This window comes from Callithrix jacchus, chromosome 22 (genome assembly GCF_049354715.1).
Source record: "Callithrix jacchus isolate 240 chromosome 22, calJac240_pri, whole genome shotgun sequence".
NCBI lineage: Eukaryota > Metazoa > Chordata > Mammalia > Primates > Cebidae > Callithrix > Callithrix jacchus.
Window position 1 is genome coordinate 27,043,757 of NC_133523.1, and position 22,765 is coordinate 27,066,521.

At 49.7% G+C, this 22,765-nt stretch overlaps 1 long non-coding RNA gene across 1 annotated transcript; it reads right to left on the reverse strand.

Annotated features, from left to right (window-relative positions):
* Positions 1-13,191: 13,191 nt before the first annotated feature.
* LOC118150152 (uncharacterized) lies at positions 13,192-22,591 on the reverse strand. Its single transcript, XR_004738064.3, has 4 exons — positions 20,314-22,591; positions 18,782-18,936; positions 13,835-17,092; positions 13,192-13,552 (listed from the first exon to the last, which is right to left on the reverse strand). It is a non-coding gene; the product is annotated as an uncharacterized LOC118150152 (long non-coding RNA).
* Positions 22,592-22,765: the final 174 nt, after the last annotated feature.

Sequence of the window (22,765 nt, forward strand, 5' to 3'; positions counted from 1 at the left end):
GCTGGATGCAGGGGTTCTGGTGATGTCACCATCTCTCTATCCCTCTTCCTCTCCCCACCATGCCTCACCACGCCCCATCTCTTTCTTGGGTTTTGCTTTCCATTGGCTTCATTATCCTGCAAGCTGTAGCCCCACAGCTCCAGGCTTACCTTGTTCTTGCAAGAAATCCCTGTGGGAAAGGGAAGAATTTTTTTCCCAATAGAACCACAAAGGTGGCCTGGCATCTGTAATCCCAGCACTTTGAGGGGCCTAGGAATGTGGATCACCTGAGATCAGGAGTTCGAGTCAAGCCTGGCCAACATAGTGAAACCCCGTCTTTACTAAAAATACAAAAATTAGCGGGTGCCTGTAATCTCAGCTACTTGGGAGGCTGAGGCAGGAGAATCACTTGAACCCGCGAGGCGGAGGTTACAGTGAACCAAGATCCCCCCATTGCACTTAGCAACAAGAGTGAATCTCTGTCTCCAAAAAAAAAAAAAGAACTACAAAGGTTCCAGAAAAGGCTCTGATTGGATAGACTTGGGTATGTGCCCATTCCTGAACAAATCACGGTGGCCACAGGAGGAATACATGGATTGGCTCAGCTGAGCAATGTGCCAGGCAGAGTTGGAAATGGAAGAAAGAGCGCTAGGAGAGGGGCGGTTCCCAGGAAAAGTTCCTGTGGTGCAGTTGACCACAGGAAGAGTGAGGGCAGCTGGCCACTCCTATGACACCCTGTCTGGGAAGCTTCTCTACCCTGGAGACTTCACCCTGCAGAGGGTGCCCTCTGGGTGCTAGATATAGAGATGGGACTGGTGCAGGATGGGAGGAAGCATGAGGAACGTGTGTGCTCCACAGTCGAGAGAAGCACCAGGGCTATCTCTGCTTATCCTTCCCCTGGTGGCAGGGCGTGGGTGGGAGGGTATTTCTATGTAGGCAGTTATATAGTGTGAACTAAAGGGGTCAGGGAGAAAGCACCAAGAACACCCTTACTGTGTACGAGACGGTCACTCTGAGACTAGGGGCACCATTCCTTACTGAGCTGCCCAGGAAATGCCCTGCATTTTGGACATTACCACCCAAGGCTTCATGAATTCATTTTCTTGCTGGTGAGAGCATAAATTGTTCCAACCAACCTTCATGGGGAGCAACATGGAAACATCAGTTACATTTAAAAATGCACAGACCCCCAGTATTTTGGGAGGGCGAGACGGGCGGATCACTTGAGGTTAGGAGTTTGAGACCAGCCTGGCCAACATGGTGAAATCCCGTCTCTACTAAAAATACCAAAATTAGCTAGGGATGGTGGTGCACACCTGTAATCCCAGCTACTCTGGAGGCTGAAACAAGACAGTCATTTGAACCCAGGAGGTGGAAGTTGTAGTGAGCCAAGATGGCAACACTCCATTCCAGCGTGGGTAACAGAGTGAGGCTCCACCTCAAAATAATAGTAATAATAATAATAATAAAGGCTGGGCATGGTGGCTCACGCCTGTAATCCCAGCACTTTGGGAGGCTGAGGTGGGTGGATCACCTGAGGTCAGGAGTTCAAGACCAGTCTGGTCAACATGGCGAAACACCATCTCTACTTAAATATAAAAATTAGCCAGGTGTGGTGGCACACACCTGTAATCCCAGCTACTTGGGAGGCTGAGGTAGGAGAATCGCTTGTACGTCGGAGGCGGAGGTTGTAGTGAGCCAAGACCGTGCCATTGCACTTCAGTCTGGGCAATAATAGTGAAACTCTCAAAAAAAAAATCAAATTAAAAAAAGAAGCATCCTGGCAATTCTAATGTGGCCCAGACTCTCTGGTCTAGATTTCCAGCCCCTGCGGAATTCCTAGTCTCCTCTTGTCTCCACCCCAGCACACACCCAACCCTGGGGTTCAGGGTGTGGCCCTTTCTACTTGATTTCCCCTCTAAAATGCCCCTCCCCTCCTGCTGGGCACTGGTGAGGCTGGCTTGCGGTGGAGGCTGGGGAAGGAGCAGGTCAGCCTCACAACCCCCACGCAGGAGCCCCTCTCTGCCCTACCCGTGCCCTGTCCCTCACCCCCTGGGGAAGAGAACTTGGCATTCTGTGTAGCATTGCCGGCCTCAGGAAACCTGGTGGGCTACATGCCCACTTGGCCTGAGAGGACACCGCCAGCACTCGGCAGAAGAGTCACATTCCCCAGCCCGCTCACTGCCTGTCCCCGAAGTCAAAACTGCCTGAAACTGCAGTGCTGGTTTGCCACTGCCAGGAGATGCCAGCAGCCTAATTTACATGGATGTGCAGGGCACCCCCAGCCATGCGACAGCCAGGAAAACTGCACCCCATCTTAGAAAACTCACCTGAGGGAGGAAGTCCGAACTGAAAACTTCAATTAGTCGGGCGTGGTGGCTCATGCCTGTAATCCCAGCTACTTGGAGGCTGAGGCAGGAGAATCGCTTGAACCCCGGAGATGGAGGTTGCAGTGAGCCCTGATCCTGCCACTGCACTCTAGCCTGGGCAACCTAGTGAGACTGTGTCTCAAAAACACAAACAAACAAACAAAAACAAAAACCTGAATAGCAGGCACTGCTGAGGAAGGAAAAGAATTTTCACAAAAACGTAAGACAGGGATGAACTGGTAGTTTCACGGTGGAGGACTGTCAGGAACTGAAAGAATCAAATGATTTCTCTGTTTAAAAATTGAACCGATAAACTCAGGAAGGGAATGATCCCTGCTGAGAAATAAGCTGATATTATGACAGTTCAAGGGGAAGGAAATCTCACTGCAGTGCAAACCCAGAAAAAGATTTGGAGGACAAACCCTGAAATCTAACATTCAAAAAAGAAAGAGAAGGAAAAAAAAGATATGAAGGGGAAACAATAATCAAACAACTAATTAAAGAGCATTTTCTTCCTTTCTTTTTTTTTTTCAGAGATGGGGTCTTGCTATGTTGCCTTGAAACTCCTGCGCTCAAGCAATTCTCCTGCCTCGGCTTCCCGAGTCGCTGGGTCTGAAAGCACACGCCACTGTACCCAGCTCCTAATTAAAGAACATTTTCTAAGCTGATGAAAGCCTTGATTAAAAGGGCAGATAGAGTTCCAGGAAGGATTAATTAAAAAGACATATACTTAAGCAGACCCTGGTGTAATTCCTGAATTATGAACTTCCAGACAACAAGGAGGGTTACTTACAAAGGAAGGAAAAATCGTGATGATATTGGCTTTTTTTTGTCTGCCACCCTGGAAGTCAGGAGGTGAATGGAGCAGTAATTTCAGGAACCAGGACAGTGACCCAGGAATCTATATCCACAAAAGGTATCATGCACATATCAAGGCAATGGCAAGAGATTTGTATTTTTATTTTTTTGAGACAGGGTCTCGCTCTGTCACCCAGGCTGGAGTGGCTGCCATGATCACAGCTCACTGTAGTCTTGGCTGGCTGGGCTTCAGCAGTCCTCCCATCTTAGCCTCCCAAGTAGCTGGGACCACCTGTATGTGCCACTCTGCCCCACTAATTATTTTAACTTTTTTTTTTTTTTTGTAGAGATTGGCCTCACTGTTGCCCAGGCTGGAAGATATTTTTTTTTTTTTTTGGGACTGAGTCTTGCTCTGTCACCCAGGCTGGAGTGTAGTGGTGCAATCTCAGCTCACTGCAGCCTCTGCCCTCCAGGTTCCAGTGATTCTCTTGCCTCAGCGTCTTGGGTAGCTGGGATTACAGGCGTACCCCACACTTTGGGAGGCTGAGGCAGTGGATCACTTGAGGTCAGGAGTTTGAGACCAGCCTGGCCCACATGATGAAACCCTATCTATACTAAAAATACAAAAAATAGCCAGGTATGGTGGCAGACACCTTTAATCCCAGCTACTTGGGAGGCAGGAGAATCACTTGAACCCGGGAGGCAGAGGTTGCATGAGCCGAGATCTTGCTACTGCACTCCAGCCTGGGCAACAGATCCAGACTCCGTCTCAAACAAACAAACAAACAAACAAATATCCACAAATTATTTGATGATCATCCCTTCAAGATGTGGACCATGGACCTTAATCTCCCTCCCTAGTAGTGTGGTAGTGTGGGATGGACCTAGTGACCCACTTCTAGCCAAGAGAATCTAAGAGAGTGATGGTATGTGCCAGGTTAAAGCATGAACGGTACTAGGACTTCCTCTCTCTCATCACTTGATCTGAGGGAAGCTGTGTCGGTAACAGCCTCATGGATGCCCTTGGGACAAGTGATGGAAGCCTCCTGCAAACAGCCACGTGAATGAGCTTCAAAGAGAATCCTGCAGCCTCAAAGGACTGCAGCCTTGGCTAATACCCGGTCATAGCCTTCTGAGAGACCCTGAGCCAGGACCATTTATCAGAGCTGCTCCTGGACCTGACCCACAGAAACTGTGAGATAACAAACGTCTCTTGTTGTAAACTGCTAAGTTTTGGTATAATTTGTTACCCTGCCATAGATAGGTAATACAGTCTGTAAATAAATACAGCTTTCTATGTTGGCGATGGAAAGGTATCCATTCATGGAAATGAAAAGTATTGTGGAATTTCTGAATTAATACGGGTAAAGAATGATGAGAAACCTGAGCTAACCATAAAGGAAAAGTAAACGAGAAAGGGAAAATAACAATAATTTACTAAGCATAAACCAGAAAAACATAATACAATCAGTAAACATAAAGATGGAAGAGGTTAAACTCAATATATATCATCTATCATTGTAAATTATGAATTTTCCTATCAAACTGGAAAAAAGAAAATCCAAGTAGATGCTGTTTATATGAGACACATCTCAAATAAAGACACAATGAAAGGTTGAAAATTAATTATTGAGCCAGGAAATAACAGGAAAATGCAGACAGTAGAAAGGAGCATAGTGGCAGTGTGAACATGAGTCAACGTGGAATCCAAGGGGCAGAGTCCTGAGCAGAGAGGGAGATTATGAAACATGGAAGTGCAATTCACAGAGAAACTAAAGTCTTCATAAACATGTATGCACCAAATAATATGGTAACAAACACATAAAGCAAAACTGCCAGGAATACACAGAGAATATGATAAAAATATAACTATAATAGAAAGTATTTTAAACAAAGGATCAATTATCTGAGTATCTATTATTCAAGTCCCTGTAATTATGAGACTGCTTCGAAAAACAAAAGCATTCCTGGAACTATAACAGCAGCAACAATAATGATTAAAAAAAATAACAAACATTGAGCTCTTATGATGCGCCAGCCAAGGTTCTAAGTACTTTACATGTACTAATCCTTTTGGTCCTTATCACAAATTATGTGTCATGATTTATTAACAATCTGTCAAGATACTATAATAATTTCTCCCATCCTTGCATATGCAAACTTTTGCAATATGACTTATCAATTTCTCTTTTAAGAGGTAGAATCTATTAAAAAAATTTTTTTTTGAAATGGAGTCTCACTCTGTTGCCCAGGCTGGAGTGCAACGGTGCAATCTCAGCTCACTGCAATCTCTACTTCCCAGGTTCACGTTCTCCTGCCTCAACCTCCCAAGTAGCTGGAACTACAGGAACAAACCACCACACCTGGCTATTTTTTTTCTCTTTTTGTATTTTTAGTAGAGATGGGGTTTTGCTGTGTTGACCAGCCTGGTCTCCAATTCCTGACCTCAGGTGATTCACCCACCTCAGCCTCTGAAAGTACCGGAATTACAGGCTTGAGCCACTGCATCCGCCTGTTTTTATTTTTTTTGAAATGGGGTTTCATTCTGTCACCCAGCTTGAAGTGCAGTGACTCAATCTCAGCTCATTGCAACCTCCTCCTCTTAGGCTCAAGTGGAGCCCATTTCAGCCTCTGTAGTAGCTGGACTACAGGTGCAAGCCACCAAGCCTGGCTAATTTTTTGTATTTTTGGAAGAAACAGGATTTCACTATGTTCCCCAAGCTGGTCTCAAACTCCTGAACTCAGGAAATGCAGCCTCCTCAGCCTCCCAAGGAGAATCTATTTTTTCATCCATGAGTCTGGTCTGACTTTGCAACTTGCTTTGACAATGGGATGTTGTGGAAATTACTTTTTTTTTTTTTTTTTTTCAAGTTAGGCCTCAAGAGACTGCACAACTTCCACTCTTGGTCTCTTGGATCACTTCCACCATCGTGTGAAGAAGCCGTGGCTGGGCTGCTGAAGACCTGTGGCCAAACACCCATCACCAGACATGTGGGTGAGACATCTTAGAACATCTAGCCCCAGGTGAGTTGCTGGATAACTACAGCTGTGTTAGTAATCCACGGCAAGACCAGCAGAAGAGCCATCCAACTGAGCTCACACCAAACTGCCAACCAGTTTGTGAGAAAACAAAATGCTTTTTTTTCTCTTTTTTTCTTTTTCATTCATTCTTTCTTTTTTTTTTGAGATGGAGTCTTGATCTGTCTGGAGTGCAGTGGCACAATCTCAGCTCACTGCAACCTCTGCCTCCTGGGTTCAAGCGTTTCTCTTGCCTCAGCCTCCTGAGTAGCTGGGGTTACAGGTGTGCACCACCATGCCTGGCTAATTTTTTTATTTTTAATAGAGATGGGGTTTCACTATGTTGGTCAGGCTGGTCTCGAACTTCTGACCTTGTGATCCACCCACCTTGGCCTCCCAAAGTGCTGGAATTACAGGCATGAGCCACTGCACCTGGCCCCACAAAATGGTTTTTGTTTTAAATTTTTGAACTGGTTTCTTTTGCAGAACTAGACAACTGAGAAACTATACCCATTTTGCAAATGAGGAAATAGAGGCACAGAAAGGTTGAGTAATTTGCCCAAATTTTCACAGCTGTGATTATGATTCACAGTTAAGCCATGACTTGAATCCAGTTACTAACAAATTGAGCTTTTATAAAATTATTTTCCACCTAAACATTTCTTCCAGTTCACTGTTAGCATTTATCCTGGACAAATGCATCAACATTTCTAATGGTCAGCCTTTAATGATCATAGAAATAGCCCATAATACAATATAATCAAGTCAATTACAAAACTACACATTTTGAAAAAAGAAGTAGGATTTTATGAAAGAGTAATATTGGGCGAGGTGCTGGTGGCTCACACCTATAATTCCAACACTTTGAAAGGCCAAGGTGGGAGGATCTCTTAAGGCCAGAAGTTCGAGACCAGCCTGGGCAACATAGAGAGACCTTGTCTTAGTACATAAATAAAAATAAACGGTTTGATTATGTGACAGAAATTGTCAACTGTTACCCAAAATTCATTTGTTTTTCACTAACATGAACCCAATTTTGCCTTGAGTGTTAATGTATTCAGTTAAAAATTCTTGGCCGGAATATTTGGCTCACGCCTGTAATCCCAGCACTTTGGGAGGCTGAGGCAGGTGGATCACCTGAGGTCAGGCATTCAAGACCAGCCTGACTAACATGGTGAAACCCCACCTCTACTAAAAATACAAACTGAGCTGGGTGTGGTGGTGCATGCCTATAAGCCCAGATACTTGGGAGGCTGAGGCAGGAGAATCACTTGAACCTGGGAGGCGGAGGTTGCGGTGAATCGAGATTCTCCCATTGCACTCCAGCCTGGGAAACAAGAGGGAAACTTCATCTCAAAAAAAAAAAAAAAAATTTTTTTTTACCTCCCAGATTCCTCTGCAGCTAGGGATAGACAAGTGATGGTGTTTCGGAAGTGATGGTGTTTCCGCCAACACAACATGAAAAATTCTACTTGTGGGGCTTCTGTGAAAGTTACTGCTTTTCAATAAACAAGGGGCAGACTAAGTTGGCTCAAACCTTTTTGCCTTGAGCCATGCCCCCTATGAATTGGAATGTGGATGAGATGCCTGGAGGTGCAGCCACTACCTTGAGAAAGCAAAGAGGAAACCTTCAGGAGGGCGAAGCGGGGGCCAGAGGAGCCGCATCTGTGATGCTTTATGTGAGCAATGGCACCAGCCCATCTGTTTGCCCTTGGATTTTTTGTCATATAAGAAAAATAAGCTCCTAGCTTGTTAGAGTTGCTATATTGGGTTTCTGTCAAATGCAGTCCTGACTGATACAAATAGCAAAGGATTAAGAGAAGCCCTTAGGACGATAGCTAAAGCCATCAATTACCTTTTGCAAAACATAATAGTATTGCAGAAGTCAAATGTGAAGTGAAGGGTGTCTTGTCATGCTATCACACAATTTTGTTAGAAAAATTATACTTTCAAAAAGTCAAGATTAGATTTATTATTTTTAAGCAAACTTTTTATTCAAGTACAACATACCTATGGGAAAGTACACTGGATTTATATTTGTTTGTTTTCAAAATGACATTGTTGCAATTATAACCTAAGTTTCAGTAAATATTGGATAAAGTAAATGTCTTTTTGTACTACTTGGTTTCATGTCTTGGCATAATATTATCCATGAAATTTTTCCCTCCCCCAAGTGGATTCACACTGAAACATTTTTTCTTTTTCCTCTAATACAATTGATTTGGGATAATGATGATGACTTGTCCATCTTTCAGAAAGTGGTAGATTTCTGTAGATTAAGATGTAGGAGGCTGGGTGCGGTGGCTCACACCTGTAATCCCAGCACTTTGGGTGGCCAAGGCGGGAGGATGTCTTGAGGCCAGGGGTTCAAGACCAGCCTGGACAACATAGTGAGACCTCATCTCCACAAAATTTTTTTTAAATGGCTCGGTGTGGTGGCTTATGCCTGTAATCCCAGCACTTTGGGAGGCTGAGGTGGGTGGATAACTTGAGATTAGGAGTTTGAGACCCGCCTGGGCAACATGATGAAACTCCATCTCAATTAAAAATACAAAAAAATTAGCTGGGAGGTGGTGGACACCTGCAATTCCAGCTACTAGGGAGGCTGAGGTGGAAGAATTGCTTGAATCTGGGAGGCAGGGGTTGCAGTGAGCAGAGATCATACCACTGCACTCCAGCCTTGGGGACAGAGAGCTACTCCATCTCAAAAAAAAAAAAAAAATTCTACCTGTTATCTTCTCTGATTATATCCCAGCGAAAACAGAAAGTAACAATTAAAAAAAAAAACCTACGGTCCCTGGCCCCCCACTGCCCCACCTGCTCCCCTCAAGAATCATTGAGGAAAACAAACCTATGATACTTACTTGGGAATTCAGCCATTTCTTAACAGGTGGATCAAAAAAGGAATTAAAGAACTTTTGTTTGTTTTGTTTTTTGTTTGTTTGAGAGAAAGTCTTGCTCTGTCGCCAGGCTGGAGTGAAATGGCGTGGTCTCGGCTCACTACAACCTCTGCCTCCCGGGGTCAAGCACTTCTCCTGCCTCAGCCTCTCGAGTAGCTGGAATTACAGGCGCACACCATCACGCACAGCTAATTTTTGTATTATTGGTAGAGACTGGGTTTCACTGTGTTGGCCAGGCTAGTCTGGAACTCCTGACCTCAAGTGATCCTCCCACCTAGGCCTCCCAAAATGCTGGAATTACAGGTGTGAGCCACTGTGCTTGGCCTCACAGACATTTTTAATTATAATAAAAATTACAGTTACTTTGCACAACATGTAACAATTTGTCCTCCTGCTGGCAATGACCAGGATAGGTGCCTGCGTTCCCACAACCTCATTTGCCTTAGATGCTAGCACTCTTTTGAATTTTTGTCATTGTCACGGGTGCTGTTCTGGCAGGAGTGTTCCTGACACTTCGAGAGTCTGAGCATCTTTGCCCGTGCTTGTAGGATGCCTGGAGCGCCTCTTCTGAGAATTGCCTGGAACTATCTTGGCTCAGTTTTCCATGCAGTTGTTTGCTTTTTTGTTATCTGCTCGTAGGAGACCTTTGTTTATTAAGGTCAAGGAGGCCCAGGAAGTGGAGCCAGCCTTGTGAGCAGGGACAGATCACAGAGGGCTGAGCTGCTGGGTTCTTTCTGGGGCAAGGGGCAGATCAGAGGGCCTGATAGAGAGCCTCCACCCCCCACCCCAACTACCCACTTACAGTGTGTTCAACACTTACAGACCAGAGAGCAGGAACGTGCGGGGCTCAGGGTGGCATCGGTGTCAGGTTCTTACAAAGTAAAGTACAAACAAAGTGAGAAAATATAAGATAAAATAAAGGCAGTGAGGTCCTGGGCCTGAAGACCCTGAGAAAAGGCTAATGGGTCCCAGTCCACACCCTGCCCCTTCCTTTCTTTTAAATGTCTGCAGCAACCCTGTGAATGTGCATTAATATTCTCATTTAGTGAAGGATTCAGCCAGGCATGGTGGCTCATGCCTGTAATCCCAGCACTTTGGGAGGCCATGGCACACATACTGCTTGAGACCAGGAGTTTGGGACCAGCTGGCCAACATGGCAAATCGCGTCTCTACTAAAAATATAAATGTTAGGATTGAACCCAGGAGGCGGAGGTTGCAATGAGCAGAGATTGCACCACCACACTGTAGCCTGGGGGACAGAGCGAGACTCCATCTCAAAAAAACAAAAAACAAGCCGTGATATAGATTTTAGCCAGGTGTGGTAGTGGGTGCCTGTATCCTAGCTACTTAGAAGGCTGGGAAATGAGAATCGCTTGAACCTGGGAAGTGGAGGTTGCAGTGAGTAGAGATTAAGCCACTGAACTCCAGCCTGGACAATAGAGTGAGACTGTCTCAACAAAACAAAACAAAACCCAGTTTAATGAAAAATCTGGGGAGACCCAGAGAGGCGAAGTGACCCAGCCCAGAGAGGAATGACAAACAGAAATGGAACTTAAGCTTAGATTCCACGCCCTAACAGTCTTTTAATTTTTTATTGTTTCACTTCCCTTCATCGTATTTTGTTTTATTTCATTGTTTTTATTCTAAGGGCTCATGAACAAATGCGTGGAACTGCAATGTGCATACAGTAGGCGCCCAATCGTAGGCAGTGCTGCCCCTGCTCCCAGCCCGCACGTGGCTTCGCTAATGGGCCTGAGACTGGCAGTGCCGCCCTCCCGCCCGCGAGCAGCCTGGCTCCAGGCCGAGGGGCAGCGGAGAGTGGCCAGGCCGAGCGCAGGAGGCCAGATGGGCCTTCCATGGCGCGGCCCGACGAAGTCGTTCTTTTTAGGGGGCTGTGTAGTATCCACCCCGAGGCAGTTTATTTTTAGCTGCGTGAAGGCTACAATGGAGACGCCTCCCCTGTTTCCCTGCGCTCGTCCCACCTACTCCTTGACGCCCAGGTGCCCGTGGCTGCTCCTGGCTGCTGTGTCCGGGTCTGTGGAGCGCAGGGTCCTGCTAGAGGTCCCTGGGCACCCCCAACTCTCGGCCTCCGTTCCCTGGCAGAAAAGATTCCAGATCCCAGGTCATGGTCCCCCACCCCCACTCGAACCTCCATCCCGTTCTGCGCCCGTCTTGAATTGCTCTTTAAAATATAATAGTAATAATAATTTCCACGTCGATTTTGGATTCGGGAGTATACGTGCAGGTTGGTTACATGGGTGTACTGTGAGGTTTGGGGTACCAATGGTCCTGTCACCCAGGTAATGAGCATGGAACCCAGTCGGTGGTCTTTCAGCCTTTGCTTCCCCCAGCCCCGGTGGTAGCCCCGAATCCGCTGGTCCATCTTTGTGCTCCTATGCAACGCATTGCCCTTGACGGGCCAGGCAATCTCCCCGAGGTGAGATCTTTCTGTAGCCTCCATCCTCGACACCCTAGCCCAAGCCAGCTCAGAGGCGCCCTGACTTGCCCACGGGGCCTGTATCCAAGCTCGCCCAAGCCCCTCGCTTCCAGGCTCTGCGCGCCGTCGGGCGTGGTGGGGCTCCGCGAGCCCAGCGCGGGCCTTGCGGCGGGGACACCCGGCAGGGTAGCGCTCTGCCCTCTGCAGCCCATCCGGGCCGGCATCCTCTGGGGTCGTGTGGGTGACGGCCCTCCCCTAGAGGGACTGAGCTGGGCTGACCCGCAGGGTCTCGGTGGGGTCTCCAGCCGCAGTCCCAGCCCGCTCCGCGCCCTCCCCGCGGGGGTCGGTAGCTGGGGTACCTGGTTCGTCCACGCCAATCAGCGCGTTCGGAGCAGCGCGCTAAGTGGCGGCCCGAGGGCGGGCTGGGTGCGGCTCTGCAGGCTCCAGGAGGCCTGGGCGGCGCAGGCGGCGGGAGCGCGGGAGAAGGCGACCCTGAGCCCGGAGCCACGCAGCGGGTAGGCTCCCTCCGGATCCGGCCGCGACCCGGCCCCGCGCCCTCCAGGCCGCGCGATCGCAAAGCGTCTGCTGCCATCTGGTGGCGGCGCCCGGGCAGCTGCGACGCGGGGAGGCCAGCCTGGGCAGGTGCTCAGACCCCACCCAGCGTCCCCGCGCCCGCGCCGCGCCCCCGAGAAGCTCCCCAGGGCCCCAGGCACTGCTCGGCGTCCCTCCTCCGTCCCGCGTCCTCAGGGAACCAGCGCCAAGTGGCGGGGCCACGCCCAGGGGGTGACGTGCGTCCCTCTCTGACACGGTTTTCTCATCTCCAAAGTGGAGTTCCTCGAAGAGCGTACCTTGTGGAGCCTTCGAAAGGCTCCCACGTTCCCTTAGCTCAGAAAGCAGGCCTTGCCGGTAAGGCGCGAGGCTGCGGGCACGAGGCTGCGGTTTGGGGGCAGCCGTGAGTCTTTGCACACTGGCAGAGAATTAACCTCGGAGCCGGCTGGGGGTGAGGCGGGTGGTGGCGGGGGTGCGGAAAGAGGGAGGCGGGCCGGGCTTCCACCAGGAGCACTTCAGATCGCCTTCACCGTGAAGAGCAAGGCATGATCCCTGCAGAACGGGCCGTTGGCTCGGAGGGGGTGGATGGGGAGGGCGAGTGGAAGGGAGCAATGACCTGGGGTCCGGAATCCTCTGAGCCTGGTGACTGGGGCCTGAGAGAGGCAGGTAGAGCCCCAGGCCCAGGCAAGAGGGAGAAGAGTATTAGCTGCTGTTGTGGCAAACCCCACGGGGTCGTCTGCAAACCATTTCCCAGACTTCTTCTTCCGTCAAGCCCTGGCTCAGCTCTGACATCACTCGTGTTGGCCACATCGCCCATTTTCTGCTTCCCCCACTGTAAACTGAGGATGCCAATGGCAGGCCCCACTCCTGGATGAGGTACCTGGTGTACAGATGGCTCGGCCACCCCGCTGACCACGCCCCCTGGAATCATAGTTCTCCGGAGTTTTCCCTCTAAGCTCCCACAGCTGCCTCCAAACCTGGAGGTCCCCCATAGCTCCTGCCTTACAGCCAAGGTCTGTTTCCTGAGCCAAGGGAAGGTGGGTGGCTTTTCTGGGTACCCCCTCTCTATTGTCACAGCCTAGAGGGTCCAAACCACAGATCATGTTTTCTTTCCGAAAAAAGGAGCCCCACTGAGGCAGAAACTTCATCATTTTAATAAGATGATGATATTTAAGGAAAATAAATATTTCTTCCTTTCTTTTTTTTTTTTTGAGATGGAGTTTCATTCTTGTTACCCAGGCTGGAGTGTAATGGCACGATCTCGGCTCACCACAACCTCTGCCTCCTGGGTTCAGGCAATTCTCCTTCCTCAGCCTTCTGAGTAGCTGGGTTTACGGGCACGCGCCACCGTGCCCAGCTGATTTTTTTGCATTTTTAGTAGAGACGGGGTTTCACCATGTTGACCACGATGGTCTCGATCTCTTGACCTCGTGATCCACCCGTCTCAGCCTCCCAAAGTGTTGGGATTACAGGCGTGAGCAACTGCGCCTGGCCGAATATTTCTTTATAAAAGAAAAAGTGATTTGGATCAGCTCATATGCCAAGCACTGTCCTGGAGACCCAGGCCCAGTGCATGGCTGTGTGCGTTTCCAGCAGACAGGCAGCTTTAATTACTTAGTGTGCCACAGAGGTGGCCTGCAGCACCGGGTGTGATAGTCATGTACACACCAGTAAGGGGGAGTCTCGGCAGCTGCCGGCACTCTGCCTGTGAAAACGCAGGCTCCGATTCCAAGGTATCAAATATTTGCCTAGCTGTTCAACATTTCTTCAAATAATATACTCACAACTAATTCATATCTGGACTCGACATCTTCATCTCTCGCAGGCCTCCCTCCTGGATTAGCATGTCTTGTCTATTCCGGGAGAAAGTTGTCCTACATTCTAAAAATAGGGCTCGGAGCATGCACAGTCAGGGGAGGCTTTATTTATTTATCTTAAGGGTTGTCCTCTGAAGACAGCTGCAGCTGAGCCTGGGACTCACTCATCAAACAGTCATTCTCGGCCCAGCGCGGTGGCTCATGCCTGTAACCCCAGCACTTTGGGAGACAAAGTTGGGTGGATCACCTGATGTCAGGAGTTCAAGACCAGCCTGGGCAACATGGTGAAACCCTGTCTCTACTAAAAATACAAAAATTAGCTGGACGTGGTGGTGGGCACCTGTGACCCCAGCTACTCAGGAGGCTGAGGCAGGAGAGTTGCTTGAACCTGGGAGATGGGGGTTGCAGTGAGCCGAGATTGTGCCACTGCACTCCAGCCTGGGTGACAGAGTGAGACTCCGTCTCAAAAAACAACAACAAAAACTCAACAAAAAACAGCCATTCGTGGGTGCTCAGCAGAGGCTGGGACCTTCTGACAAGTCTGTACTGACTGTTGCCTTCTGAAAGAGGTGGTGCTCTGCTCCAAGGGATAGCTCTCGAATCCGAGACATGGGTCTCTCTCCTCCATACATGGATTCTTCTCCTCCTAGAGGTTAAAATCCCCGGATGCCCCTGTTTCATCTAGGACCCAGTGGGGAGCAGGTGGCTTGCTCCTTCTGGCCATCCAGGCAGCATTTAATGAATAACTGTTTGCACAGGGGACCCCAGGAGGAGAAGTGGTACCCTGGGTGTAGCAGCAGTGAGCTGTTCCCATGCCTGGGGCCTCGGGGCTTCTGGAGGAGGCGTTCCCTGATGCAGGCCAAGGTGGCTGTGTAGGGAGCCCTCCCCCATAGCAGTGGTGACCGAAGAAGAAGGAGGAGCCCAGGGAACCCCCAGCTATTCTCCTCTGCCCCAGTCTCCTGCTAGGGCCTCCCAGGTCCAACTGCCCAGAAGGCAGAGTGAAGCATCCACAGATGGAGTCTGTGCAGGGGTACACAGAGCCAGTGGAGGACGGTACAGGCGGTGTGCAGGGCAGAGGGGAGCCTGCAGCCCCTCTCTCTTTCTTGGACCGGCTCCACCTCTCCAGCCTCCTTCTGTGTCTCCCGTGCTAAGTACCAGCTCTCTTCCTTTCTCATGTTTCACCATCTCTGTCTCTCACTGACTATCCTCTCCGTTTTCCTCTTGATATATCCTCCCCACTTCTCGGTGGCAGAAGAGGCAAGGTGAGTACCATTCACCTCTTCCAAGTGATCCAGTGGCAGTGGGGACCCAAGCATTCCACGCCATGTTGCCGAAGGAAGGAGAGCAGCTGAGCCCTGCAGACCTGGGGACAGGCTTCATTTGATTCTTGGCTCTTCCTTCTCTGAACTGCTCTAAATGAAGCCAGTCAGGATTACTTGCATTTCATTACTTCAAGGACGTCCTCCTCCGAGTCTTGTCATCCCTCTCCTGCCTTGGCCTGGAATTAGGGAGGGGGAGTTAGTCCCCTCCTCTCTGCAGCCCCTCTGGCCGGCATCAAGCTCTCATTGAGAGTTCCTTCTGTGCACCCAGCCTCAGAAATGATTTGGGGTGCCTGTGCTGGGACAACACAGTCCGCACACGGGCAGGGACCCATGACCCATTCATTCAGTCACTGGACAGAATGCATCCACAGCTTCCCTGCTTGGGCTCTGGGCTAGACTCTTTTTTTTTTTTTTTTTTTTTTTGAGATGGAGTCTTGCTCTGCCACCCAGGCTTGAGTGCAGGGGTGCAATCTCACTGCAACCTCCACCTCCTGGGTTAAAGTGATCCTCCTGCCTCAGCCTCCTGAGTAATTGGCACTACTGTCTCATGCCAGACACATGATGCCTAACTACTTTTTTGTATTTTTTTTTTTTTAGTAGAGATGGATTTCACCATGTTGGCCAGGGTGGTCTCAAACTCCTGACCTCAGGTGATTTATCTGCCTCGGCCTCTCAAAGTGCTGGGATTACAGGTGTGAGCCACTGTGTCCAGCAGTTTAAAAATGTTTTTATTTTTATTTTTATTTAAGAGACAGTCTTGCTCTGTTGCTGTGGTTGGAGTACAGTGGCATAATCCTGGCTCACTGCAGCCTCTAACTTCTGGGCTCAAGTGAGTCTCCCACCTCAGCCTCTTAAATAGCTAGGATTACAGGCATGTACCGCCACACAAAATGTTTTTTTTTTTTTAATTTTTGTTGTTGTTTTGTTTCGTTTTTTGTTCTTAGATGGAATCTTGCTCTTTTGCCCAGGCTGAAGTGCAGTGGCACGATCTCGGCTCACTGCAACCTCCGCCTCCTGGGTTCAAGCAATTCTCATGCCTCAGCCTCTCAAGTAGCTGCAATTACAGTTCGTGCCACCATGCCCGGCTAATCGTCGTATCTTTAGTCAAGACGGGGTTTTCCCATGTTGGCCACACTAGTCTTGAACTTTTGGCTTCAAATGATCCATTGGCCTCAGCCTCCCAAACTGCTGGGATTACAGGAGTGAGCCACTGTGCCCAGCCAATCTCTGGCCTTGACAGAGCAGGTAGGGAGGTTGTGTAGCAGATTAGCAGATAACCCCATCCAAGCCTCTTTCTCCTCTTCAGGTAAACAGGGGTGAGAATCCCTACCTGCAGGTTTGTGTGAGGGTAATATGAGCTCACAGAGAGTTGCATTATTATTAAATGACAGGGACGTCTGCTCTGCCCCCAAAGGCTCCAAATACACATAAAAGGTGTAACCTCAGATGCGGGTGAGGAGGCACCACCATGAGCGTGGAAGGTACAGACTCGAAACACCAGGAGGAAGTTGGCATCCCGGCGGGAACAGATGGACCTGAGCCTCCAACTTCCACTTGGGTTTTAAATTGAATGAAAGAATCCCCAGAATGAATATCCCCTCCGTGAAGCACGTCCACCGCGAGGAAACCCTAGTAACAGATCTCACCATGGCACAAAGAAAATCCTGCTCTCATAGTCTTGGATGATATATACAGCCAGCTAATGCAAAATACATTTTCATGTTATTTTTGCTTATTTTTAAGTCCACTGGGTGCATCGTAGCTGATCGCTGTTCTGACATTTTTCTTCCCTCATTAAGAAAGATGCCCCCGGTGAGTTACCTGTGCTGGGCTCAGAGCAGAAAATAAATATTGCTGGCATCCACTTTCCTATGCTCTCTGGGTGTAATTAAGAAAAAGGCACCTGCAGGAGAAAGAAAGCGCAGGGTAGAAAATGGCCGAGTGGTTACTGCTCATGAGAACTCCCCAGTCTCTACAACCATCCAAATGTCACTCCTTCCATGACACTCTTCTCTCTTTCTTTCTTTCTTTCTTTCTTTCTTTCTTTCTTTCTTTCTTTCTTTCTTTCTTTCTTTCTTTCTTTCTTTCTTTCTTTTTCTTTCTTTCTTTTTCTTTCTTTCTTTCTTTCTTCCTTTCTTTCTATCTCTCTTTTTTTTTTTGATGGGGTCTGGGCTAGGCGCAGGGGCTCACACCTGTAATCCCAGCACTTTGGGAGGCCGAAGTGGGTGGATCACCTGAGGTCAGGAGTTTGAGACCAACCTGGCCAATATGGTGAAACCCCATCTCTATTAAGAGAGAGAGAGAGAGAGAGAGAGAGAGAGAGAGAGAGAGAGGTCTGTCTCTGTCACCTGGGCTGCAGTGCAGTGGTACAATCATAGCTCACTGTAGCCTTGAACTCCTGGGCTCAAGTGATCTTCCTGCCTCAACCTCCCGAGTAGCAGGGACCACAGGCGTATGCCACCACACCAGGCTATATATATATATGTAATTTTTTGTAGCGATACCATCTCACTGTTGCCCAGGCTCGTCTCGAACTCCTCCCGCTTCAGCCTCCCAAAGTGCTGGAATGATCCTCCCGCCTCAGCCTCCCAAAGTGCTGGGAGGGAGGCCCTATGCCGGGCCCATTATGTTCTTCTGGATCCGTTGGGTCCCCCTCCTTCTCTGAGCCCTAACACTTCCCTTTGGGGACTTTTCCTTTCCATTGCGGTTTCGTTTTCCCCCTTCACACGCCTCTCATCCAGCTGTAGTGGGCAGTCTTGTTGTTGGTTTTGTTCAAGGCATCCTGCTTTTCTTTGGGGGACCCACCCATGATTGACAGTTCATGTGATTTAGGTAGAGCTCCAGTAGGGAGTGGGTACTACCCGGGACTGGCCAGCCAATGAGAGCATATAAGTCCACCCCAGAAGTCTGCCCAGCATGGGGGAGCCTGGGGTGCAGCGGCAGGCCACTGTGATTGGTTAAAGGGTTGGCAGTAAGCTAAGCTGAACCAATCAGAATGAATCCCAAGATATGGCTGGGTACTGCTTAACAAGCCCCTCTCCTTGAGCTGAGGCTGGGTCTGAAACTGTGGTCACCTTTGGCGCCACTATGCAGAGCCTGCCTGAGAAAGAATCCCGCTCCAAGGACAGCTGGGCCTCTCATGACAATCTGGGTCCTGATGCCACTGTTTGAGCCCCCTGGGTGCAGGGCTGCTGGGGTCTCCCAGAAGGAGATTGCTCTTCTCCTCTCCCAGAGGTGTCCCTGGGAAAGCTTTGGACCCTGCCATCTTGCCCATCCCCACCATGCCCACCACTGCTCTGGCTGAGGCAGCTCTCCACTTAGTCTTGCTTTGGGCTCAGTCTCCTAGAGAGGCAGAGTCGGGCACCGTGGGCATAGTAGCCTTGCAGCCTGCCTGGCTCTCAGTTCTCAGGAGCTGGCCAGGGTCACAGTTACCGTAGCCCAGGGGGATTCTGCGAGAGACAGATGGGCTAATTTGGCTCGTTCGTCATTTTTAATGCCCTCATTTCCTCTTTTACAGGCAGAAATGGCTCATAAATGGCACAGGAGGCTTCGGGGAGCTGAACTTGTACTTCCCGCTGGGACTTGCACTTACCTTTTGGTTCAGGAGCTGGCTGGCCGATTGTCCCAGGACCTCATTGGTCACCTTCAGTCAGAGCTTTGATCCCTCCACTTTGGAAAGGGTTTTGATTATCGAATGCCAGGCTCTCTTTCAGTCAATTTTCCTTGGTCCCACTTTGTTTCATTTCGCTTTAAAATAAATAAATAAATTGGCCGGGTGTGGTGGCTCACACCTGTAATCCCAGCACTTTGAGAGACTGAGGCGGGCAGATCACCTGAGGTCAGGAGTTCAAGACCAGCCTGGCCAACATGGTGAAACCCTGTCTCTACTAAAAAATACACAAAAAAAATGAGCCGGGTGTGGTGGTGGGTGCCTATAATCCCAGTTACTCAGGAGGCTGAGGCAGGAAAATCACCTGAACCCGAGAGGTGGAGGTTGCAATGAGCTGAGATTATGCCAAAGCACTCCAACCTGGGCAACAGAGCGAGACTCCATCTCAAAAAAAATGATTTTCTGGGCTGAGAACGGTGGCTTATGCCTGTAATCCCAGCTCTTTGGACGGCCAAGGCAGGTGGATTGCCTGAGGTCAGAAGTTCAAGACTACCCTGGCCAACACTGTGAAACCTTATCTCTCCTAAAAATACAAAAATATTAGTCAGGTTTGGTGGTACACTCCTGTAGTCCCAGCTACTCAGGAGGCTGAGGCATGAGAATCGCTTGAATCCGGGAGGTGGAGGTTGCAGTGAGCCGAGATCATGCCACTGCACTCCAGCCTGGGCGACAGAGCAAGACTGTCTCAAAAATATATATGTATTTTCCATAGAGATGGGGTCTTTCTATGATGTCCAGGCTGTTCTTGAACTTCTGGGCTCAATCCAACCTCTCACATCAGCCTCCCAAAGCGCTGAGATGACAGACATGAGCCCCTGTGCTCAGCCTATTTGCTCCACTTTGGACCCTTTCTCCTCTCTTGGCCCCTTTCCTTCTGTTACCTACAAATGTGTTTCTCAAACTTCGAGCCTCTAAGAGGCACTGGGCGAGCACACCCTGAGCAGAGGCCTTCCTGATGCCCCAGTCCTCTGCAGCTTTAGTTTCTGCCATTCCCCTCTCCTGGGGTGTCCTGTCCCTTCCCTGAGTAGCCCTTATCGCAACCTGCCACTGCTGAGCATTTTATCGTGGTTGCTTATTTGGTTCACTGCTGTTACACTGTCAGCTCTCAGAAGACAGAAACTCACTTCTTTTTCCCCTTAAGTACGCTTGCACCCAGCTCAGAGACCGGCCTATGGAGGGCCCTTGAGAAACATCCACAGCGTGCTGGAGTGGGCGGGTGTGAGTGTGCCACGCGCTGGCTGCGGTGCTGGAGGGGAACCAAGCAGAACCTGCCCTAGTGCTGCTCCCAGGAGGCACTGCCCAGCATGGGGGAGCCTGGGATAGACTCTTTTTTTTTTTTTTGTCGGAGACAGGATCTCACACTGTCACCCAGGCTGGAGTGCAGTGGCACGATCTCAGCTCACTGCAGCCTCGACCTCCCGAGCTCAAGCCATCCACCGCAACCTCCCAAGTACCTGGGAATACAAGTGCATGCCACCACACTCAGCTGATTTTTGCTGTTGTTTTATGTAGAGACAGGGTCTCAATATCTTGCACATGTTGATCTTCTACTCCTGGGCTCATCGAGGAATCCTCCTGCCTTGACCTCCCAAAGTGCTGAGATTTACAGGCGTGAGCCACCATGCCCCGTCCTGGGTGGACTCTTGTGACTGAAACGCAGAGCTCTAAGAGAAACGCAGAAATGAGAGAAGGGGAGCATCCATCCAATGCTTGATCAGATTCATCTCCTGCTGTTCTTTCCGGTCCTGACTTCCCATGGAGGAATTCGGCCCCCGGGGCAGGAATGGGCTGTGGTTTCTCACCTGCCCCACATTATTAGGCATGTGCATGGCATGTGACTAATCAGCGCTAGCCCATGAAAAATGGCGTGCATCTACAGAATGTCGAGGTGTCTATGCAATGCCTTATTTTAGGTCTGCAGTGGGTTAGGGAAGCACAGTGGATTATGAGACTCCAGCCTGAGTGTCTTCATCCAACAAAGGACTGACATTTTCTCTTGTGTGTGTGTGTGTGGATTTTTCTTTTTTTTGAGACAGGGTCTCAAAAATCTGATTGCAGATCACCCCTGTAATCTCAGCCCTTTGGGAGGTGAAGGCAGGAGGATTCCTTGATGAGCCCAGGAGTACGAAACCAGCCCGGGCAACATAGTGAGATACTGTCTCCACAGTTGCCCAGGCTGGAGTGCAGTGGTGCAATCTCGGCTCACTGCAACCTCTGCCTCCTGGATTCAAGTGATTCTCCTGCCTCAGCCTCCTGAGTAGCTGGGATTACAGGTATGCACCACCATGACTGGCTAATTTTTGTATTTTTAGTAGAGATGGGGTTTCACCATGGTGGCCAGGCTGGTCTTGAACTCCCGACCTCAAGTGATCCCCCCCCGCCCCCCGTGGCCTCTCAAAATGTTGGGATTATGGGCGTGAGCCACCAGATCTGGCCAGAAGTAACAGATTCATTCCAAGAGCCCATCTCCATTGTTCCTACATTGTTCACAACTGACAGCTGGCCTTTGGGACCCCAAACACGTAGCTGGTTCTAGCTCCAGGCAAGGTGTGAGGCAAGGCTATGGGTTCAAATCCCAGCTCTACCACTGAGTAGTGAAAGTCCTGGGGAAGTCCCTTGACCTCTCACAAGCTCAATTCCTGCACCTGAGAAGTGGATATAATGGGTAGCCCCAGACGAGGATGGAGGTTGGGTCCATGCCTGGGCCATATTGGAGCACCCTCTGCAGAGCCTCTGCATGGCCGCCCCAAAGCCGGGGTGCAAAGCCGCTCTGCCTCTATCAAAGCAGGGAGCAGCTGCCTCCTGACGATGTTAGCCAGGCATGGGGCTCTCTGCCCTCCCCACCTGGGCTTTGTGTAATCTTGGGGTTCAAAAGGAACCTCTTGAATGATGTCTCAACAACTAGTAAAAACTCATCAGCATTTATAGAAATAACACACCCTGTTGTCAACTGCCCCCAGACCCTTTGCCACCCCTCTGGTGGCAGCATGTTTCCCACTCGTGGGGAGAAAGGGCCTTGCTTGGTCTCAGGGACCAGCCAGGCAAGCAAGGAGGCCACAAGCGCAGGACTAATCATGCCCTCAGGTGCTCACACGTGGCCTGCTCCCGGCCCTTGTTTCAGAATGTGGCCCTTCCTAAACTGCTTTAGCTGGCTGGGGGAGAGGTGGAGGTTGGAGGGGTAGAGAGGGCAGGGGGCTCTCCGCCTTCCCTCTGCCCTTCTCTGCCGCCCAGTAGACAGGGACTTAGCACTTCACAGGTGCAGCTCCACGTCAGTCACCTTGCAGGCTCTGCTTGCAAATATAGGCTGGTGCTTGGGATTCAAGATGCCTGACAAAGGCCCCATCCACAGCGGCTGCCCACAGAAGCCATCTCTCTGTTGCTCCCAGGAGCCAGGAGCGCCCGCAGCTAGCGGGGGAGTTCTGATTTTGAATCAGGGAGTTCTGACATCAGTTCCAGTCTCGTTTGTCAGAAAGAAACTGTCTTGTCTGCCATCTTTCCAGATAGTTCCTTCTAAGAGCAGAAGTAGTCCATTCCACACCTCTGATCACTAACATTTGGGGTTTGGTTTTTGGTATTATTATTATTATTATTTTTTGACACATCCTGCTCAGGAAGGTGTTATTTTCATACAGGAAACATGTTCTGAAAAACGCAACTCTACACAGACACTCACACCACTGGGCCTCAACAAGCCCTGATTTTCAAAATACTCAGAACACTTCCTGAGCTCACCTGAGAGATGCTGTCTTTGGAGTTTGTTCCTGGTGAGTTTTAGAGAGAGCCTTCCTTCCCTCCCTCCCTCCCTCCCTCCCTCCCTCCCTCCTTCCTTCCTTCCTTCCTTCCCTCCCTCCCTCCCTCCTTCCTTCTTCCCTTCTTTCCCTCCCTCCTTCCTTCCTTCCTCTCTCC